Source organism: Aptenodytes patagonicus, chromosome 1 (genome assembly GCF_965638725.1).
Source record: "Aptenodytes patagonicus chromosome 1, bAptPat1.pri.cur, whole genome shotgun sequence".
Lineage (NCBI taxonomy): Eukaryota > Metazoa > Chordata > Aves > Sphenisciformes > Spheniscidae > Aptenodytes > Aptenodytes patagonicus.
In genome coordinates, this window is record NC_134949.1 from 94,045,398 (window position 1) to 94,059,694 (window position 14,297).

The 14,297-nt window shown below is 49.6% G+C and overlaps 1 protein-coding gene across 2 annotated transcripts in view; it reads right to left on the minus strand.

The window, feature by feature from the left end:
* Positions 1 to 9,421, minus strand: part of BOC (BOC cell adhesion associated, oncogene regulated) — a 57,039-nt gene extending 47,618 nt beyond the window's left edge. For both annotated transcript variants that reach the window (XM_076349188.1, XM_076349180.1), the window contains exon 1: positions 9,251 to 9,421. The gene's annotated coding sequence lies outside the window, so the exon portion shown is untranslated. The remainder of the gene's footprint in view (positions 1 to 9,250) is intronic.
* Positions 9,422 to 14,297: the final 4,876 nt, after the last annotated feature.

Below are 14,297 nucleotides of genomic sequence, written 5' to 3' on the forward strand. Positions count from 1 at the left end.
CAAACAAGAAAGGAGGAGTGAAAGAACCTGCCCAGGTTTCACTGAAGCAATCCTATACTCCTTGAGAGATAGTTCCCAGTTACCCCATCAAGCCAGGTTTTGATCATGTCCTGCCATTAGTGTCCACACAACTGCTCCATCCTGGGCTACCTGTGCCTGCAGGGGTCAGGTTAGCGTTTGGGTATCCCTGTGCATCCCCAGCCACACGCCCAACGTGGCCTGCAGCTCTCAGGAAGAGCAGCTCTTTGTGCCCTTGTTGCTCCTCATTCCTCCTTCTGCACCTCCCTACAGCATAAGGTACCTCTGTGCTGACCGTGGAGAGGTAAGCAACGTCTCTGCTTGCACCTGGGTCACAGCACGAGCCACGGACTAGGCCTTAGCATCATCTGTAGAGTTTATCCTTGGCTTGTGCACTGAAAGCCAGTGCCTCCATAGCAGGAGGAACATGGTCCCAGACCCCCTCCCACCACCCCCCTTGAGAAAGGCGGCACACAATATTTACGTAATGAGATTGTTTTACTTGAGACTGCATACTGCAAGCAAAACACTTTTATTACACTGGCTCTCTGCTCTCCCAGCTATCTTTCAAAGCACAATGCTGCAACTGAAAACCAGCTGACAGGAGAGAATTAAAGTCATAACTTGCTCCTTTCCTTCCCCTTCAGCCACATGCTCTTGCTTTCCACCTGCCGCTTCCCAGTGCCCCGGCAGACCTCCTGCTCATTTGCCTTCTAAAGACAGGTAGGAGTTCAGCTCTGTGAGACAGGCTGCCTGCCCCAATGCAAGGCATGCCACAGCGGCAAGATGCTACCAACACCACCTGCAGTGCCAAGTGCCCCATTTGGGCAACCATTTACCGGAGCACATGAAGCCACATCACTCTTTGACTGATGTGAGCTGAGGGCCAAGGAAGATGAGACTCTGCTATGGACAACTCTCAGCTTCAAGGCAGACAACTCTCAGTCAAGCCCTAGTGATGCTCGACTTTGACCTCCTCTTCTGAAGAGCAGACCAAGGAAGAGGATGGAGCATGGGACTGGGTATCAGGCAACACGGGGTCTGTACTAAGCTCCAGTCCTTGACCTGCTGAGTCACCCCAAGGCACATGTGTCCTTTTTCATGCTCTGCTTTTACCTCCTGTTCTGCATTTATCTTGCTGTTTTGAATAGGGATGTAGGAACCATCTCTCATTACAAGTTAGCATGGTATCTAACATAGCCGGGTCCCAGCCTTGGTTAAAACTTGTAGACACAACTGTAATACAAATAATAATTTAGGTTTTGGAATATGGTGATGGGGGAAGATGGCGTGGCAGGCCTTTCTCAGGCCTTCATCCAGAGAGTCAAAGTTAAGAAACCTCTACTTATCTTCAATGCTGGAGCTATGCAAAAACTGGGTTATGCTCACATTTTTGTGGCTGCTGAAATTTTTGCTTGTTTGCTCGGTCACTAGTTTGGGAAATTTTTTTAAGGTGGTTCTTTGAAGTGGCTCAGAGGTTAGGGATGTCCGAAGCTATCCCAGGGGAGACAGATTACAGGGTAGAGTGCAGGTCAGGCATCAACGATAAACACGGCTTGCCACTTTGCTCTTGACGTTCTTCTCTTTGTGCTCCTTTTCCCTCCTCCCCAAATCTACAGTCCAGGCAATCGTGAGGAAAACATGACAACTGTACATTTAGCAAGTGTATTCCTGCCTAACTTGCTACATGATGTATAGTTGACCCTTGCTCCCACAAAAGACAACAGGTTTCATGATGCAATCAGCAGGATCGCACAGCTTGTATTGCATATTTGCATACAGGGCAAGTACAGCTAGCTCTCACTAGTAGACTGGTGCCTGTCCTATGAGATACAGGGCTGGCTTGTCTTGCTGTAGCCATGTAAACCACACTGTTGCATGCAAATATCTTCCTGAGCTCTTCCCTAACGCTTCCGCAGACCAGTTACTCGCCTCCCTGCCAAGGGGGAAGCAGGGTCAGCAAACACACACTCAAGCTCCAGCAGCTCCAGCTCCCTACGTTGGTACTGACCCCCCTCTTCAGCATCTGTCACCGAGCATAATTGACCATGATCCCAAGACCTTCTTCCTCTCTGCTGGCTGGGCAGTGATCTCTGGCAGGGCCTGGAGCTGGGGTGCCAATGTGCTAAACTACTCTTGCAACATTCACAGCAGCTCAGGTGGCCAGAGTAGCATGGTCCTCAAAAGCAACTAGCCCTTGTGCTGCCTTGGACTCTTTCTCTACAGCATTACGGAAGTGTTCAGGCACAAGTTGGCATGCAACCAGGAGCTCTGCTCCTCACCTGCTGGGAAGCAAAGACCTCTTCCCTTCAGGCCAGCCCCACACACCTCAAGAGCAACAGCAGAGTGATGAAACAGTGATGACGGACACATCCAGAGCAGCTGGCATGCCTCTCTGAGAAGCACTCCATGCTCTAGCTTCTCACAGCCCTGTGTCACCCTACGAGCCTCCAGCTCCAGAGGTGGCTGACAGCTACAAGCCAGATACACCGCTTGGCCAGCTGAGGGGTAGGGAAGTCCCCGCAGGGACTCAAAAGCTAGTAGATGTCAAGCCCTCCGCCTGCCAGGGTCCCACAGCTCTGCTGTGGTCTGGCTGGCCGTCCCACAAGGCACCAGAAGGAGTCAGTGATGGGGTGCTCCTCATTGGATTCAGACCCCATTACAGCTGGATAACTGGGCCATCATGCTCTCCTTTTGCCCAGATGGCTCTGGCTTAGAAGCTGCACTTCAACTGCTTGCGAGCCAAGATGTGCCTGATAGCCACTTTTGAAATAAAAAGTTGACTTCCATGCAGGAGTAGGTAGTTGGGACTAATTTGGGCAGCTGCTACACTGGTGACAGTGGGACCATCCCACAAACCCGCCAAGTGAGACCTTGTACTTAAAAGTGAGGGGAGAGCTGTCTGGTCTCTCATTGCATACGTCTGACTCTCCACCACATCATTAAAGTCACCCCAGGTGTTTTTGAAAAATCCCACCCAGCATGTTTTTGAAAACATCTCTTGACACTGGGACGCAAAACCCACACCTTCAATCTGATACTGCTTGGGTTTGTTAAACAAGCAGCTTGCTTCTGGGGGAAAAAAAATAAAAATCACATTCCCATCACCATTCAGGGGGCCCAAAGGAATCTCTCACTGACAGCGGCAGGCTCTAAAGAAGCAGCGCCAGCTAGTCCTTTTTACCACCCACGGCCAAGGAACGTGCAAGCAAGCACCACCTTCCTGCCCCAGAGGGGACTGCCATCCAGCAGAGGGCTGGAACGACAAGAACACTCTCCACGTCAGCTACAGCTCAGGGAGCAACTTGGGACAGAAGGCACTAGATGAAGTAAATTATTATTCAGCATCCAGAATACTATTGGCTTCCAAATAATTGTCTATTTGTGTGCGTGCATGCACAAGAATCCTTGCTCCATGGTCTCTGCCAGCGTATTCCCAGCGCTGTGACTCTCCGGGGACAAGGCCCATACTTGTATTCAATCTCGCCTTTGGATCTCAAACACTAAGGTTTCAGATTTTGTTTTAAAAAACATTTTCTCTGGCAACTGGGCTGTTAATGGATTTGATGTTTTTGCTCTCGCCTCCTCCCTACCTTTAAAAGCTTGGCACCAAAGGGCTTCTTTGAAGATAAGGCCAAATTTGCAATTTAAGGGGAGGAACTTCATAAAGCTAGACGTGAAGGGATGGAGAGGAGGAGGGGGAAAAAAAAAAAACCAACCCAGGAGCCACTTTGCCTGTTGAGATGTACACTGTACAGTACATAGGATTACAATGGCCTCTCTGTACCACCACTGGCTAGAGCCATAAATTCGCTGCAGCTGCAGTGCTACTACCTACGCTAGACTCCCCAAGGGTCATGCTCAGAGAGGGGCTTCTCTACAGCTGCACACCCAGCTTACCTTCCAAACCAAAAGCATCACGCAGCCCTTACAGAGCCCACATACACCCAGCACGCACAGGCGGACGTCCCCAGAGGCAACCGCAGGAGCCTCCCATTGGGCTGCCAATGCCGCAGGAGGCTCTCTGCTGAAACCAACTATGGTCCTTATCTGAGAGGTTTTTTGAGGGCCAGCAAACCTGTGGTCTCTCTCGATCTCCAGCAGACCTATCCTCAACACCACAAGGAGGCAGGGAAGTGCCACTTACAGGTTTTGCAGGTGGAGAGCTGAGGCAAAGAGCAACCTGCCCCAACTCGGGGGGAAATCTGCAGTGTAGAGGAGAACCAAACCCAGCTCTCCTCACATTCCAGGCTTGCGCCCTAAAACACTGGCATCACTAAGCGAGGTGGCTGCTCTACCTAAAAGTACCGGGATAAATTATAGTGGCGTTATCAGAGGAAGCTGCATTTTGCATCTAAATGCTATATTCTAGGCCAGCGTATCCACATTTGAGGTTTATTTCTCAAAGACTACCTCAGTAGGTTTCTTAACCACACTAAGATCAACACATTGATTCACAGGGCTCTGCCTAACCTGTCCTTTTGTTAGTTAGGAGAAAAGTAAAAAGCAACCTCATTTTGGTATTTGAAAGCTGACAACACAGTTCTGGCAGGGATCTTTGCACACTTTTTCTCTCTGCTCTTATGATTTAAAGAACAGCAGAAAGGCCTGATGCGCAATCTTTAGACACGCGAGCTTGTTCAGACTCGCTGACCTTGCAACCAGTGAACACATCCTTGCATTTGGCAGGGCCCCAGGACTGTGGCTCTGCATAAGAGTATGACCTGCTGGCTAATTTCTTTGCCAGAGTGGACCTTGTAGAGCCAAAATGGCATTGCCACCGCGGGGCTCAGGGTGAAAGACTTACTGCCTACGCCGGGCAGAGAAGTTAACGAAAAATGACCGGTTTCGAAAACACCTTCTGGTTTTCACAGATGTATATAGAGACACCACAGCCCAAAACCTCTGTGAACTCGACAACAGTGGGTTTTCATAGGGGCAAGACGCTGTGGTGTGGTTTGGACTTTGCCCAGCAAGCCTCTGACCCGCTGCACGGACACAAGGTGCAGCCACCATCCTCACATCTAAAGGGAGATCAGGGAAGGGTTTCGGCCACAGGGCAGCAGCCTCCCCAGAGCAGCTGAGCAGAAAACAAGGGTAAAGTTTGGCTCTCACCTTTGTGCTGGCATGCTTCCCGCAAGGAGGGCGAAGAAGCTCGAGCACGTCCCACACGCTCCCTGAAGCACATTTCCCTCCATCGATCCCATCAGAGCCAAAATAAATTGGCACTGCCGCTTACTCAAGAGCTCCTACAACACACAACGGCAGCCCTGAGAGCCCCTCTCAGGCACCCTGTCTGCGTTGTGCCAGGTGCTCTGCTAACAACCCCATCAGGCACAGCTGAGCCTCCCATCCCATTTGTCCTTTTGCAGGGAAGAAGAGAGGCCATTTTAATAAAAGGAGCATGCAACATCCTCAGGGCAGGGATCTGTTGTTCCCCGTTTATGTAGAAAGCCCTGCACTGCCTGTGGCAGCTTTGGGACTGTGCAAGCGTCGAGCGTTTTTTTTCCCTGCAACAAATATCTTCCCGAGCTCTTCAGCTGACTTGCTTCCACTGCACCCATGCTCCTTTTGTCTTAGCTTCCCATGGATGCTCATACAGCTGTGTTGCTGGAGCACACGCTCCTGTGGAGAGTAGATTTTAAAAAACTCTTATGCACAAATATGCATACAAAGCAAATTTTGAAAGCTTCCTGTCCTTCAAGCATTCCCTCCAGAAAACTGGCTTCAGGCACTATGTTCAGCCAACGAAGCATGAGAAACAATGTCGTATGGTTCGGGGCCAAGAGGAACTAAACCAAATACCAGGAAATAAAAAAAGATGCTCGTGATACCTTTTGTTGAACAATTACCCAAAGTACATTTAGAAAACTGGAAGATGATATTCACCCGCATTCTACCTAAGGACCTGCAATTCATTTATTCATTATTCTCCTTAAATTGTTCTCGTGGCCTAGGAACTGGAATACGTAACAACCTCTTAAACTGAGACTGACCACAGGAGCACCAAAATACACAGCAGCAGGTTTTTCCCTCAGGATGTTTTCAGTCTAACCAGAAACAGGAAGTCTCTGAAGATTTTGCAAGAGAGCTTTTTCTTTGTGGGATATCCCATCCCAACCATAGACTTTGCACTGCAAAGTTTTTAGCCTGAGAGGTAACGGTTTAAACCAGGAGATTTGCAAGCCTTGGTCCATAACATGCCAGCAGTAATACATCAAGTCATCTTTGTACATCAAAGAAGTCCAAGGGAATTGCACCTCATACCTCTGAGGCACTCAGCATCAGGAATTAAAATGACCAATCCACCATCATTTACTGGCAAAGAAACTTCTGTTAACTCAGAGTTACACTGGCCTACTGCTGCTGTAACTTCTTGTGGGCTGAGCGACTAAACTGAGACTAACAGCCTGAGGTCTCTAAAAACCCACCTGCAGGCCAACCTGGGCTAAAACAACCAACATGGTCCCCAATGCACTCTTCCCTGCCACTTTGTAAGGCACACAAGGGGGATTTTGAGGAGACAGCCTGTCTTTGCCTGGAAAAAGGATTTTGGAGGCATAGAGGTGCCTTTCCAGCCCTGTGGCAGCCCCAGTGAAGCTTGGCACAGCAGAGTGGGTCCTCCCTGGTGTGCCTGAGCTCTGCTCTGACAGACATGAGGGTGGGTGCTGGTCGGCTGACAAGAGTCAACATGGATGGCAATATCTGCCCCGCCACAGTGCTCACCCCATTGGCAGAGGGTTTAGCTCCATTTTCTGCATGGGAAAACCAAGGCTGTGGAGAAAATTCTTTAAGCTCACACAGGGCATGTGCATCGGCTGAGGACACAGACCAAACAGCTCCACATCTAAACCCGTGCTTCCACCTGAAGAGTGTCTTTCCTGCCATGTCACCCATCTTCCCTCCCACAGGCACAGAAGAAGTAATACGTTTTTTTTTTCTGTGCATCGTACCAGACTGTGAGGTTTCTGTGCTCCTGAGGACATGCAATTCAGGAAGAGGTTGGGAAGCACTGGCAGGTAGTTTTGTTGGTGTTTTAGTCAAGTGTGGTCATTCAGTAACAATGACAAGAAACTACAAAAATTCAGGTCTGCCCTAAATGGATTAGTTTTCTTAACTCAGGAAGTTTCCCCTCTGCATCACTGGGGAGGATGGGGACAAAGCAGGCTGCTTGCTTCATGGCCCCACCTGCAACACTCCTTGCTCGGCAGGAGGCTCCAGCTGGCTCCCAAAGGGCCAACTCTGCTGGCCCTAGTCAGGTGGAAGAAGCTGTACCAGCAGCCTGGAAACTGCAGGGCTGCAAGTTGGTCCTGAAGGCTTGGAGGGATCTGTCTGCTGTCTGTGCACCCTTCAGATGAACCTGCCTCATTTTCCCCAACGGGAACTACACCAGCAGGGAGGACTGTTCTGTATCTGACTTCAACCCTCGCAGAAAACACCTACCAGGACCTTGTCTGCGTTGTACATGCAGTATGAGTCCCTGTAATTGTATCTAGAGGGGAGGGTTAAGAAAATTACATGGAACAAAACTCCATTTATTTCTTGTCAGAGAATATCATGCACCCAGCAGGGAGCTCACCCAGCAGGGAGCTCACAGCTCTCCCTAATTGTGCTATTTACTTTAGAAGATCCCAAGATGACTCCTATTAACACAGGAAGTTATTTCACCTTCATTTCTTTAGGTCACTTAAATAAACAGAACAAATCTTCACTGCAAACCCATGATGTATTTCTCCTGAAATCCTTCCTAGAGCCATAAACCTCAATAGTCCAACCCATTCAATAAAAGTGTGTGCATGTATGTATATATGCATAAATATGCAAGAACATATGCACACTGAGGCAGTTAGTTTCAAAAGAAAAGAAAACTAAGATAAAATCCTACTTACAAAATGCCCACATTCTTCTAATATCTTCCACGGTACTTTTTTAGCACATGGGAAAAGAAATGTTAATGGCAGATTGCAAACGGACATATCAAAAAGGCACCACGGTAGCAGTGTCAAAATTAAGAGAATTGGGCACCAAGAAAAACAAGCAATTTAAGACATGCCGGGAATTACGCACGGGCGCACAGTGTGTGTGTGGATTCCTGTTATCCCACTCGCATAATGCTGCAGAGAGGTCAAGAGAGTTTCTTTAAAACAAACAAGGACAAACCCCCCCCTTTAATAGACCTGAACTGCCTTTCCTACAATGCCAGTGAAATAACACTTGGGGTACCAGAATTAGTTGGGGAAGTGCCCAAAAATAAAAGATTCGTATTAAATACCTTTTGCCAGCCAGGCGTATTGGGAAAACTTTGTTATTATTTTTCAAAGTAATTATTAATATCTTCAGAGCACTTTAAAAAGTCTCATTTGGACATGACTACAAATTCAGCATCCCACTTTCTCCCCAACACATTTTCTATTTACAGTCACCATCCAGAGGACCTGCCAAAGTTGCAGTCCAAGAAGCGAGGCACGCATGCACAAATCCTACAGCATCCCACTGCTGAGCAGAAAATTACTTCCCCTGACCCAAATAGCTCCTCATCCTTGCACTAGGGTTAAAAACTCTACAGTAGCACAAGAAGAGGACAAAGATTTTACTCGCAGATTACCCATCCCCGCTTTTCTTTGCAGTAGCAGCAGCAGCCCCTTCACAGGGCACAAACTGAAATGCCTTCGCATCTGCAGGAGCTGGGTCTCGCCTGCAAACTCCCATCAGCTTTTGACAAGAGTTGCAGCAACGGAGGATGAATCTGGGGTTTATTTTGCACAGCTTTTCCCTCTGCCTCTCCACCACGCACTGTCCCTCCTCGACTAGCTGGTGGCGAGGACAGGGTGATGTTGCGGACCAAGCTTTTGGGGAAGTTTCAGGCAAGTGCCAGAGCACTGTGGTGTGTGTGCGTGCACTGGGCCCTCCATTAACGCCGCCCGACTGAGGAGGAAGAGCTAGAGGGAAACGGCCGAACCCCCCACATCTCACCTGCCTGAGCGAAAACAAGCCCTGAACTGCTGGGGACCTGCAGGTCTCCACTCCTCCCTTGTCACATCTCCCGTGTCCCTCCACAGAGCCCCTTTCCCGCATCCCCACACCAACTTCCCAAACTCTTGACACAAAGATTGGCTGCCGTCGCCCCCGGCTGAAGAAGGGGAGAAAGCCCTGCGCCCCGCCGCCCGCCACAGCCATCCTCCCAGCCCCTTGCCAGCGCCACCGGGCCCGGGCCCTCTTTCGCTTCACTCACCGCAGTCTCCGGTGGAGCAGGCGGGGGAAACACAAAGATGCCCCAAACGAAGGGAAGCAACAAAGAGGCTTAACTCCAGGAGCTGGTAACTTCCAGGCCGGATCTGCGGGGAATTCAGCACACACACACACAGAAGAAAAAAAAAAAAATAGAGAAAGAGAGAAAAAGAGAGGGGAAAAGCCTGTTTTGGGGGGGGAAGGGGAAGGTGGGGGGCCCTTGGTTTGGGGGTGGTGGTTGTGTTTTTTCTGCGGGTTGCCGCTGGGGATGGGGGGCCGCGCAGAGCTCAGGCGCGGCGGGAGGAGGAGGAGGAGGAGGGAAGAGGCGCCGGGATGCGGGAAGCCAGACCCTCCATACGGGAGACGGCTTTTGGATGACTGAACTCCCAAACAATTCCCTGCTCTGGCTACTCCTGCCCCAGAGCCTCCCTCCTCCCCTCCCCCTGAGGAGGAGGGAAGAAGAGGAGGAGCCAGAGGAAGGAGAAAACGCAAAATAAACCCCCTTTCCCAAAAGCCAGGCAGCGGCTGTGCCCTGTCCCCTGTGTGTCCCCCACCCCATAACACTAACCGGCATCATCTGGCCGGTACCTACCCCCAGAGAAGGCCGCCAGCACCCGCTGGGCTGCTCCCCACCGCCCGTCGGCAGGCGGAAGCGAGAAAGTTGGACTGAAAAGTTTGGCCCGGGGAAGAGGGAGGCCACCCCGCCGGCAGTGGGGTATGGGGGCAGCGGGGCTGTGGCTCCCCCAGGCCCAGGGGGATGGTGGGGCAGTTGTGGGGTGGCAGCTGCCAGGCCTTGCTGACTGAAGTGGCTGCCCTGGCCAGGCCCGGCGGCTCACAGAGTCCCTCAGGTGCCCCTGCACCGGTGGCCATCCCACCTCATCCTGGCTGTGAAACCGGGCGGCACCAATCATGGTGACGGGGCCTTGGGCAGTCATTAGTTGTAATGAAATGGGCTGCTGATAAATACCACCTTGTGGCAGACCCCCCGGGAGACCTTCCCCTCTTACCAGGAGGGACCAAGCCCAGAGAGTTGCATAGAAATTGCTCCAACCACCTGTTGAGCTTCCTTGGGAACGACACCTTTTCTGTACATCTGTCCCTACACTGCCAGGCACCTGACAGAAGGACATTGGAGCAACCATATGTGAGCACTGCCACGGGTCTGCCCAGCCGAGTGTCCTGCCCTCCTCCAGGCTCCAGTGGTGGCATGCTGCTGGGTGGGATTAGGCAAGTCCTGTCATCACTTACATGCCTCAGTTTCCCCAGTTGTGGGGCTGAAGTTCAAGCATATGCTTAGCTGCCTCACAGGCATAACCAATGTTTGTGAGGGGACCTGAAGTGCTTTCCCTGCCTGGCATCACCCCCCGGCTCATTCCTTCCAGGAGAGAGTTCCCATCCTGTTTGCCCTGTTGTGTGAGCCGGCACAGACCATCTGGATCAGGATGTCAAGAACACCTGAAACAAAAGTGAAGGCAGGGAAGGAGAGAAGGAGGAAGAGAAATGACTATGTAAAAGGCAAAACTTTGCATGCATCCAGGTTAAATAAGATGCGTCCAAAAGTTTATTTCAAGTTGCAGTTTTCCCCCAAAGCGTGGGGGCTAATATTTTGCTAAACGAAGACAGTCCCTTCCCTGTCAAAGAGGTCAAACAGTCTATGCATGATTTTAGCCAGCTGGTTTCGAGGAAGGTGACTGACTTCTCTTAACCCATAAGGTATGCAGCTTCTCTGGAGGTAACACGGAGAAAAGTGACACAAGAAGGAAAAGATCTTTTCTTCCAACCACCCCTCTTGGCAGGTGCTTGCTCTCAGGGAAAGCGGCTCAGGCACAAATTTTCAGAAAAAGCAATGACACCACTCCCTGGGATTAAACCAAACCAGCCTCACTGCCTCCCCCACACCAAAGGATGAATACATGCCCCAAAACATAAATTGCAGGGAAATCCTCCCTCTTTCAAAGCCCTTTAATAAAGACTAGCTTGAAACAAATCTGCTGTCACTGAAAGGTCAGCATAGGTTTCTCACATCTTTGCCATGCACAGAGCATAGATGATAAACATGATCTGTAGTTTCTAAATCTGAAGTCCTTCGGTTAGAGAGGAAGGTGTTAAAGTTTATCATCATGTCATCATTAGGTTTCAGAGTTATTCCTGCTTAGTGGCACTGGAGGAGGGGCCTGCGCTCCTGGATTACCCATTTCTCACACATAAGGATGATTTGAAGGATTTGGGGTTTTTTATATTTGGGTTTGGATTTCTTATTTCCTTGGTTTATGACAGGGGTACTGAAAATGTCAAAAACGATTTTTTATGCAGGGTTTCTTGAGTTCCAAGGGAGTATGTATTGATGGGTCTTCAACTTGCATTTGAATGGGTAAGCTTATCAGGTTGAACACAAACTTCCTTCCTCCGCAATGTTAACTTTGCTGTCTAATTATCTTTTAAAGAACTGTTTCCCGATTCTGAGTTTTTCTTTACACTGCTCAGTAACGCAGTCCTCAGGTGCTAAATCCATATGTAGACACCTCACTAAGTGGCCTAATTTTTACAAGTGCTGAGACGTCTAGCACCTGCCTCATCTGAAAAACAGTGGTTTCCTAATTTAGAGCAGTTGTAAACTGTCCTAAATTAAAACAGGAATTGAATTAGCCCTGATTAGTTTTAGGCTTACAGAGGTGGGAAGAGGCGAGGAAGCAGAATTAGAGCTACCTTGTGCAAAGAAGTGCCGCGGGGCTTGTTTAATGCTAGGGAAAAAAGATTGCAGCCCCGCAGGATTACATTCCCCATTTATCCCCAGGGAGGAGGAAACGCGGGGCGCAGCAGCGCCCTTCGTACTCTGCTCTTCCCACCTGCCCCTGTTGTTAACGCTGGAAGAAATGCCTTGGGGATGAAGCAGGATGCCGGTTCATGTGGCCATGTCCCCTCAGCATCCCCGGACAAGCCAGTGGTAGTCCTGCTTGCAGGCAGTTGCCCTGTTACTGTGCCGGGCATGCCGGCTCTAGGCTGGCACCCATTTATTTCAAACTACCCACCAGAACTGACTTCTGGGTGCCATTGGCCTGGCTGAAGCTCAAAGTAGTGTGAAAGCTGAAAACCTCTCTCCTTTAGCCCCATTCCGTCAGGCATAAGGAAGCTTTTACCGTGGGCAGTAACCAGGCACAAGCTGCATTTGGGGGAGTACCCATCCCCCTCAGGAGGTGTCAGAGCCCCCCGATCCTCAGCTACTGGCTTGCCCGGATCGGTCCTGTCCCCCTCCGATCCCGGGTGAAATTGCCACTGCTGCTGCTGTTGGATGCAAAGGCTCCTCCTCGGGGCCACAGAAACTCCAGCTGTTTGATATTGTGTGGAGCAAGGCAGGGGGCACGGAGGGACTCCGCATGAAAGGGCGAGCTCAAAGGAAACCGGACCCTGGCATGTCGGCACGATACTCAGTGGGTAACAGGCTCAGTTAAATTTGCTCATTCAGCCAGCTAAGAGGGAGAGTTTTCTCATTCGTCCTGCTATGTTTAATTCATCCACACATGCCTCCCAATTATGGCAGGAGTAATAAACAGAAAGGGATGTTGGGGGTGGGGGGGAGCAGGCCAGGCCCCAGCCCTCAAACCTAAGGGCCCCGAAAAAATGTGAGCTGGGCACTGCTGGGGTCTGTTGTCCTGGGGGGAGCTCATCAGCACCCCGGCTCCAAGTCCTCCTGAATTTTAGCCCAGATTCAGGCCTGGTTTTTGTTGTTTTGTTTATATTTCTCCAGAAATGCACATTGCCAGAGGGGTGTGCACAGAGTGATGCTTTCACTGGCACCTGAGTTAGGCAAAACTCCTAACAAAAATCAATGCGGCATCCCTACCTCCATGGAGGCTTCTGGGCTCACCTCCATGTTTTTCTAGCTCTGAATCTTTGCAAAAATGGCAAATTGATGGGGGAGAATTGGGCTATGGAGCCAAAGACAAGATGGAGAAAATGCTCCTTCGCAGAGTGAGTTCAAAGCTGTCTGGCCGTATTTTGGGTAATTCATGGTGAGTTTGGTAAAGGGAGGGATGAGGAGGCCATGACTAGCTCAGCCCCAGCAGTGGGCTGGTGGCCATAGACCAAAGCAACCAGAAAGTCATCCCATGTGCAGTGGGGAGGAGAAGGGAAAGACTCACATTAGGAAGGGACATGAGCGGGAAGCCCCTGGTTCAACGGAGTTTCAGCATGAGTTTTACTTTGTTTACCCTCTTGTAAAGCTATTTGTTACTTTGGTAATCCATAGGAAATGGGATCATTTCTCTCTTGGCATGTCAAATTAAATAAACAAATAAAGCCTTGTTTGGCTGGTGAGAAGCTTAGAAAGAAAAGTGTATTTGTACAGGGATTCAGGAACTAAGCATCTTTCAGGAGCAGAAGATTAGGAAAGAAATCAGAGAAACAAAGGGGGAAGTGATTCAGTCATCAAAACTCAGAGAGCCAAATTAAAGAGGGGGGTGGGATGGGAGGACAAGATATAGGGCCTGTCTATATTAGGAAATCTGCGCTGGTGTAAACTAAACCAACTCGATGTCAGTTTAGTTTTACCACTAGGGTCCAAGTCAGGGACACAGACTTGGTTGTGACGAGCTCACCCTGATGTCAGACAGAAATGTCATAAGTTCACTGAGATTTATTTCAGAATATATACAAGCGTTTGCACACGAGGGGTAACGTATTTATTCTGAAATAAAGTAAATCTCAGTGAAGAGATTTACTGCCTTCTGTCGGAGAAGGGTTGGCAACAGGATGGTTTTACTGGTACAATTCCTATTTCAGGTGCAGTAATAACAATATGAAAGAAACATATCCCCGTAAAGGTATCATTCTCCTTTTGTGCAGTGATAGGTACATTGGTATAAAATGTGTTATATATGGGTACAGCTGTGCCTATGCTCTGTACTATGTATCTATACGGGATGTTGTAAAGAACTACTACTCTGTTTGTAGTGGGTTCATTGATATGAATTATTTGGACAACCAGTGGGCTCCCAGGTCTGTGAGATGACCCAGTTCAGGTTCATTTGTTTCCTTGTCTTAAAACGTTCAGG